Source organism: Puntigrus tetrazona, chromosome 12 (assembly GCF_018831695.1).
Source record: "Puntigrus tetrazona isolate hp1 chromosome 12, ASM1883169v1, whole genome shotgun sequence".
Classification (NCBI taxonomy): Eukaryota; Metazoa; Chordata; class Actinopteri; order Cypriniformes; family Cyprinidae; genus Puntigrus; species Puntigrus tetrazona.
The window spans coordinates 19,248,981-19,257,962 of record NC_056710.1 but is presented as its reverse complement, the minus strand read 5'-3'; the positions used below and the strand labels follow the sequence as shown (position 1 = coordinate 19,257,962).

Genomic DNA, 8,982 nt, shown 5'->3' with positions numbered 1-8,982 from the left:
CACTGAAATTTCCCAATTAATAGCAAATAAATTGTAACTGTTAAAGTATTTTCTTGTAAAACTTAGTCCAACACTATTTGTTTTGTTTATAACCACAACAAATGTAGAAATGTGCATTATGTTTAATTTTTACTGTATTAAAACATTATTATAATAAAGATTTAATGCTGTCAAATAATATTTGTGCATAATGTGTATATTTATGTATATATAAATACAAAGATACGCTTCTATATATATTTAAGAAAAATGTTATATAGATGTATTTTATATAATATAAAATATACTAAATATAGAAATGCATATACTTGTGTGTATTTAGATAAACATAATAAATAAACAGCACACATAGAAATATTATGTAAACAAAAACTTATTTTGGATGAGATTAATCCTGATTAATCGTGGGACAGCACTAATTAATATAAAGAAATAAAACGTCATTTCATGCATAAGGTAATTATTTCATTCGATTATTTTTTATATTTGCAGAAATTAATTAAGGGCAATTGCACACAACTTACACCGAAACTACAAAAACACAGCAATGCATCAAATTAATTCATATGCTCCTGTACAACATTATATTGAACTAAATAAAAAAAAATAATAAAACGGACATGGAATCGCGTTTTTTAACCCGAACAAAACCATTCCCTAAAACGAAATGGAGAGATATAAGTAGAGTGTGCGTGGTATTTACTTCAGTTTGAGGAGGTCTAAATCTTACACAGAAGTAAACCTTGCTGAAAAGCTACTGTGGTTTAAAAACAGCTAAACTTTAAAAAAAAGCGGTAAAGTTCGCAGCGTCTCTACTTTTGGATTGTTACTCCTGATGGGACACATAGCGGTTGTATGGAAAGAGAATATATGTTTGAACTTATAGAGCTGCTCTCCGCGTCTGAGAGTTTGAAGTCTGGCTTCAGATTCCTAACAAGCGAGGAACGCCAGGCCAGTCGTGCCTCTTAATTTGGGACTGGATATCCCCAGGCCCCAGTCAATGTGGGCTTCAGAATTGGGAGCAGAGCGATTGAAATGTGGTGGAAGGGAAGCCTGGTCTATCCGCAGAATCTAAAACATCCAGGACCGAGCCAGAAAACTGGGCTACCTACATCCAGTGCATCAGGGATCACGTCCAATTCCAAAGTGCATAAATTCATTTTAATGACGGCTTTGCTGGGAAGTGATTTGATCATGACACGCATATTTTGGAGGTAAGGCCACATGGCAGGAACCAGATTAAGGGGAAAGTTTTTGGGCTTATTACTACAAAAGCAGCAAAGCAGATTAGAGGATACACACATCCTTCATAAAATATAATGAAGATGATTTAGACGAGTTATTTAAACTCCTTACCCCCAGGAAAAGGCTTGGAAATATCCTACTCAAAATAAAGTTCATGAACTCTTTGTACCACAGCATCAACTAGACCAATTTCATAAAAAAAAAAATAAATAAATAAATAAAATAAAATAAATAATATATATATATATATATATATATATATATATATATATATATATATATATATATATATAGTTTTATAATTGAATATATCTCATCTATTGAGAAGTGATTTATCAAAAAATGCATGTATTAATAAATACAATAATTTATCAAATGTTCCGGCAAGCTATCCACATTTATATCTCTAAACCCTTCCTGTATGGCAGAAATGTTCATATTTGTTTATCATTTATTTTACTTCCTTCAGAAATTTAGGTGGAGTTAATATTTTAATACAATATAAAAGAAAAGTCTTTGACATTTCAAAAAACCCATAGAAGGATCTCCTTAACATCTCAGTATGGTACAAATTTACCTGCTTTCAGATGGAAAAAAAGTTCTCCTGAAAATGCCACAAAGACACCAAAGTCCACAATCAAAACACAGAAATATCATTACAATTTTATTCCTAACTCGCCAATACCTAAATAAAGTACAGATGCAAGCCTTGAAAGAGCAATGTTCCTTCATCTGTCCGTCTCGCTCTTTCTCACACGCTCTGCTTCTCCGCGGAAGCGCTCGTCTAATTTCTCCTTACCATTGTACACTGAGTTTAAAAAGTTCAGACTTCAAAAGCAGGAAGGCAGGAGCCTGTCGCTGCGGAGAGAATTAGTGGGGAAATTGTGAGAATTTGGAGGAGGAGAAACGTAATTGGCAGGTTTTTACCTCCTTGACTCGCTGGCGAGTATCAGACGGACGGTCTGGATGAAAAGAAGCCTTGTAATAAGTAATGCTGATGTTCGGATGGTCTCTCATCTTTGTGATTAAACACAGGCGCAGGAGTGTGTGAGAGAGAAGCGCTCATTAACTGACAGGTTTAAAGGGACACACACCTCACACGCACTAAAACATGCAAAAGAAGCGGTAACGAGGAGCTCTTGATGAAATACAGCCAGGAACAAATCTTCAACCCGACGTGGGAGACATGCCATTGCCACCCTCAGTTAGCTTCATACGTCATCTATAGCTCGGCGTGTGCTGAATATACGTTATCACTGACACCTACGACGCGGTGAGCACATTGTGAATGATAAAGACGTATAATGAAAGGTTTTCATCATGCTGCTCGTTCCTTTTTGATTCATCACCGAAAATCATCTTTACATATCGGATTCAAAAAGTTCTTCGATTTTTGATTTGGTTTTCAAATTATGTTCTGTTTATTATTATTATTAAAAGTCTTTATTATTATAATTCAGGAAAGAAAAACAGAACTGATAAATTAAAATCGCAATAAGTTACCAATTCTATTCAAATAAAATGTTAGAAATGGACTAGTACTATCAAACAATTAATAGTGATTAATTGAATCCAATAGACACACACACACACACACACACACACACACACACACATATATAAACACACATGTTAGGCAAGTAAAAACTTTCATTTTGGATGCAATGGAGAGATCTACAATTTTCAAAAAGTGAAAATGAATTAATGCTTGCAAAAAAAAATGTAATCTGATATTTCCCACTGACACACTACAGCAAAAAAATTAAATAAATCTTATATATATATATATATATATATATATATATATATATATATATATATATATATATATATATATATATATATTCTTCTCTCTCTCTCTCTATATATATATATATATAATTATTATTTTACTGTCATTTTTTTATATATTAGGTCTGATAAAATGTTCAGATCATGCTGGAACTGCTCCACAAGTTCACAACAGCATGCGCTTAATGCATAGAGTGCACACGCAACCAGAAAGGCAAAGGAAAGTGATTTAGGAAACCCTCAACAAATCATGTTCCTCCATGGTTTCCGTTCAGCTGAAATAGAGATGGGAGTTGTGGTATCATGGTAATTCCGCACTCGATATAAAAACGCTTGCTTTTCGACTGCACTGCAGATTCGAGTTATCCATCAGGCCTCAAAAAGGCACAAACTCCCTGTCACAACACTTCCCAATGAGGGACTCTGACCGCTGCGCTCAGGTTTTTTCTGTGACGTGCTGAGTTATGATTGTTCTCAACAAGCCATTTTTCTCTCCTGCGTTCCACCGCAACCATCACAAACTACCCGCCGCGTCACCGTCGACAACAAAGCTCGGGGAAGGAATGATGTGTAGCTATTTGTTTTGCAAGGAAATGAAATATTTATCGTCGGCGAACACCTACCAGGAACAGAGAGCGGACGGGCAAAGGCTCATCTATGGACCCTGTGGCAGTACGACTCCTCTGGGGCAGAGAGATGGGCCGTGTTCCTGCTGGGATCCACCTCCACTTCTGAGTCGGGATTTCAAAGCCTACGAAAACTGCAAAGGAAAGGTGCTGGTGTCCCAGGAAGAGAAATAGAACGAGACGCAGGGGTCGGCTCAGTGATTCTGTCCGGGCCGAACGGACGATCTCCACTCAACATCAGCACCTCGTAACAGTTCTAGTGCGATGTGCTGTGACCCACATTCACTCATGCATTGCCAATTCATTGCATGCAGGGATTTAGCAATTCTAATACTATAACAATTCTCGGAGCACTTTTGAGGGAGTCATTGGTCCTTACTTTACATGTGCAAGCTTAGGGCCTAGAGTTTGTTTTTGAATAAAAACGTCTCTTCTGCTCGCCAAAGCTGCATTTATGCAATCAAATATACAGTAAAAACTTTGAAAAATATTACTATTTAAAATACAGGAAATGTATTAAAATATATTTTAAAATGGAATTTATTCCTGCGATGCAAAGCTGAATTTTCAGCATGATTATTCCAGTCTCCAGTGTCATGTGAACAGTAAAATACAGTAAAAATTGTATTGTAAAAATTGTAAAAGACTTTTCTTACACTTAACATTCATTTAACATTAACTTTTTTTAAGAAGTGCTTTTGAATGACTAATTTCCAAATTCAACCTCAAACCTTTACTCAAACTTTGCATTTTTGCATAATAAAAGACAGCAATGTGATATAACTGCATTACAAAAAAAAAAAAAAAAAAAGTTAAATATGACTGTAAAACAGAAAAACAACTACGCTTTGCATTTTTTACAACATAAAGTTATGCCTTCTGCCGTTATAATGTGACAAGTGCAACCTGGGGGAATAGGCTTCAAATATTTAAAAACATTTTATTTTTGAAAAAAGGAAAAAGGAACGCCAAGACTGATGTGGCACGTGAAAACGACTGCGAATATCTCAAGGAGAGAAGATGAACTGGAGTATTTTGAATTTGACATGAGGAAACCGCAAACACGCTTTTGTGGATTTACTGACGGTGTCATTGAGATGCTCCTTTAATAGTCTGCAGAAGCAAACATGAATCTTTTAAAACCATCTAGACAAAATGATCCAAGGCAAATACACCGTTATTAATGTTTAAGACTGTCACCGGATCCATCTTTCAGCGTGACGTGCAAGCATTAGCGCAGATACGGCCTTCAGAAAATACAGCATTAATCCATATTTTGATTTGGTTTTGGGCTCTCAGAAGGTCTGGGTCAGGCCAATGTAAGCAGCTCTGGGTAAATCTGTATGTCAGAGCGGCCGTGTAAGTCCAAGGCCACAGAACTGACATTTGACGAACGATCAGAGATTTGTACGGGCTTCTGGTCCGTGGAGGTGTGGCCCGGGACTGCCTCCCATCGGTGGCCTGACCTGCTGCTCTGCCTGCTGTTAAGACACGAACCAGAGTTTGGGGTCTGGACCCCTGAGTGTCAGACCAATCCCCCAACACCCCAGCGCTCACACACACACACACGCACCTCAGGAGGGAAGTGTGTTAGCATACTTATAAATCATTCAGAATATCAGTCTTGAGGTGTTGAATAAGCTATTTCAACTTTCCTCCTATGTAAATGATGACCTTAGAATAGTCTATATGTGTGAAATATTTTTTAGATAAACTTTTACTTTGTATTGTGTAACGCTGATTGATTTTAGGGTTACTTTTAAAAAACAGTAAGTTACATTACTGACATTTGACAATATAAACATTGCGTTATGTATGTTTTTTAAACATAATACAATTCAGACTATACCATTTCACTATCCAATATTATAGTTTTTATGCAATCTAACACACACACACATATATATATATATATATATATATATATATATATATATATATATATATATTAGGTACACAAAATAATAAATTCATAACAATAAACCAAAAATGTGCCAAAAAACTTTTACAAGATTAAAAAAAAAGTAATTTTAATTGATTTGAATACTTTATTGTGGAATATATATATATATATATATATATATATATATATATATATATATACACACACACACACATGCATACACATATATTCCACAATAAAGTATAAAAATTTATTCAAATTATTTTTGTTGGCATTTCTTTAAGCAATTTTAATTAGTGAAATGTACTAGGAATTATTCAAGGAGTCAAATTTATTGTCAAAAATGGACAATAGTGTAAACAAAACCAACAAAAAAAATAGCAACTCCAACATCATGTCGCTAGTCATGATGCACTAGACTTCATTTACAAATAATTACAATGTTACCACCGACACCGGATGCTCCCGATCACAGGACGATTAAACGAATACGATAACGTAATCACACCTGTTGAAATCCCAGTAACGGCACACTACATGTATTCCCAAAAGGGTTGCAGCTTTACAGCCGTTCTGACCATGTCGTTGTCCCCTCATTAATGGCCGGCGTTTCAATGAGGCATCTAGAGCCGTCTGGTTCTGCTTAGCCAAATTCATCGTCCAGCGAGGATCGTGAAAGTTGGAGCAGAAGTGGGCGTCGGGTAAAAAGCAGACCTGCAGGAAACGTCTGCGAGTGTTAACCTTGTCAGAAAGTGTTGGCCTGCATGCTGTCTCTCCAACCTCTGCCAAACAGCAGGTAGAGGAGAGAACTGTAAAAGTCATTCTGCTCTCAGAGATGGTCTCAGTGCCTCTAATAGGCCAGAATAAAACATAAGCACCTTATTAAGACCAGCTTCATTACATAGGCCTGCTTTTTATGGCCGGACTGATGTGATCGCAATTACTGCTCGAATCCGAGAACACCTGGAAGCGTCGGGTTGGAGGAGGGCGAAGCAGCGCTTAGAGCTTTCCGAGGCTTGTTTAGTTTCAGTTTTATGGCTTTTAAAGAGAGCAGACCTGACGTTAACCTCTAGCAAGTACATGCTATTGATCTGAAGCAGCCCGGAGAAGCCACACAAGAAATGTGTGAAAACTCACATTTCTAGCTTTCTGAATTACTGACCCAAGAAAGGCAGTCCTTTCAAGACCGAAGCTCAGACAAAACGGCTAATTTAGATATTTTTACTTACTGCATTTATGCTTAATGATCGTATTTTTAAGAGCACATAAGAATGTCGTACTAGCTGGAAACTCAATATTTTCTTGGATTATATAATCTAAAAGCATCAGTTTAATAATAAAAAACAGACAATAGTTCACTGGTATTTATTTAAAATGCTTCTTATTTATAACTAAAATTAATATATACACACACACACACAGGTGCTGGTCATATAATTAGAATATTGTCAAAAAGTTGATTCAAAAATTTCACTAATTAAGTTGTATATTATATTCATTCATTACACACAGACTGAAATATTTCAAATGTTTATTTCTTTTAATTTTGATGATTCTAACATATATACACAGGAATTTTAATGTGATCTATTTTTAAGTTCATGGCGTTAAAACAACTATAACTAAATATTAGATTATATAAAATATAATTATTTCAAAATTTTAAACTTATATATAAAATATAATAAATGCAATAATTGTAATAAATACTGATATAAATACATGAATACTGATTACAACCAATTACGATATTACAATAAGTAGTGATAAATGATTCGTTTAAGTGAATCTGTTTGCTTGTTTTTAGAAAAATAAATGATTCAGTAATTTATCTGTACATGAAATAGTGTCCTTTTTTATAAATAGTTTTTTTTTTTAGCTAAACCAAAGAAATGTATTGTACCGGTGAAATAAGCACGATAGCCTTAGATGTCCGGAAAGTAAACTTTACTGTACAAGTTCAAGGGTAAAGAAACTACAAAAACAAATAGTGATGAAGAGGTGTAGAGTGTGTTTGTGCTTGGGTAAAAACTAGTGAATAAACAACATGCCCGTACTCTATGCGAACTGTTTAAGCCATTATAAAGCATGAATGCTAAACCCATTAGAGAGAGAGTGAGGCAGAAGAGAATAATTGTACTTCTATTCAGGCCGCGATGGCTCGTCCCCCTCCAACATCAAAGTGATCATGATTGAGTCAGTCTCATCGTGCCGTTTTTTCCCCCTGTCGATAAATCTACCTGGAGAAATTCTTTTGAATGCGCGTTCATTTGATCTTGTATGCAGGCGACACATGTCACAGTAGGTTTCTCCCATAGTTCATAGTCTTTCATAGCCTGCCATGTGGGCAAAACTTGATTTCTTTTGGCACCAGGGCAAAACAGCTAGTGTGGATTTCAATAGCGGTGTATCTTAGCATGCAGGGTAGCTGCTGGAAACCCCATTTGTTGTTCAGGACAACTGTACGGTAATCCAAACGGACTCCCTCTCAGCACAATACGAGCAGCCGTCCCGCGGTGCTCAAAGCCCCATCACGCAGGCACGCAGACGCTGTTAAGTGCAGGTTTTTCTTCTTTTTGTTGTACTTTATTGGCATTTCGTATTAATTTGTCTTTGTATTTTATAAAAAGACCTTCAAATGGCATCAGAATAAAAGATGCTAAAAGGGAATTCTCTGAGAATTTAAATATAAGCAGAATACATTACATTAGAAGCTCCCCTCAATATTTAGCGTACGCAGAAAATTGTTCTGCTCATGTATTCCAATTATTCATATATTGCTTGTTTTGCATGCAATTATTGCATCGCCGGTATTGCATTATTTGAAAATGTGCTCACCCTCGGGCCATCGGAGATGTAGATCAGTTTAATGAAGAGTCTTAAGTTTGTTTCTTCATCGGAACTGATTTAGAGAAACGTAGCACACCAACGGATCCTGAATGGGTGCCGTGAGAGTCCAAACAACTGATAGAAACATCACAATAATCTAAAAGTAATCCACACCATACCATCAATTATCTGTGTTTGTAAGAAACAAATCCATGAAGTGTTTTTGACATTGCTTTTAGCCTGAAAAATTTTTTGTCTTTATAATAATAACAACATTATTATTATATGCATATGTACTATATATATTTATTATGTACATATAGACACACACACTTAGTACGTTTTGTAAAAAAAATATTTTTTTTACATTTTTTTATTAATTCTATGCACGCGTTTGTATTGATACGTTCATAATAATTATGCACATCGCATATATAATGTAAAAAAAACACAATCGCTTAAAAGCGCTTAATCATTTAACACTTGACAACACTAGTTTAAAGTAAAAATAAAATGTTTTGCATAAACTTTCACTTAAAATACATTCATTGGCTGGAGTTGTGTTGACTACTTGTGAATTATTGTGAT

General features: G+C 35.3%; 1 long non-coding RNA gene across 1 annotated transcript in view; it reads right to left on the bottom strand.

Moving 5' to 3' along the window:
• LOC122355232 overlaps positions 1 to 8,982 on the bottom strand; it is a 94,195-nt gene that overhangs the window by 33,916 nt on the left and 51,297 nt on the right. The window lies entirely within an intron of this gene.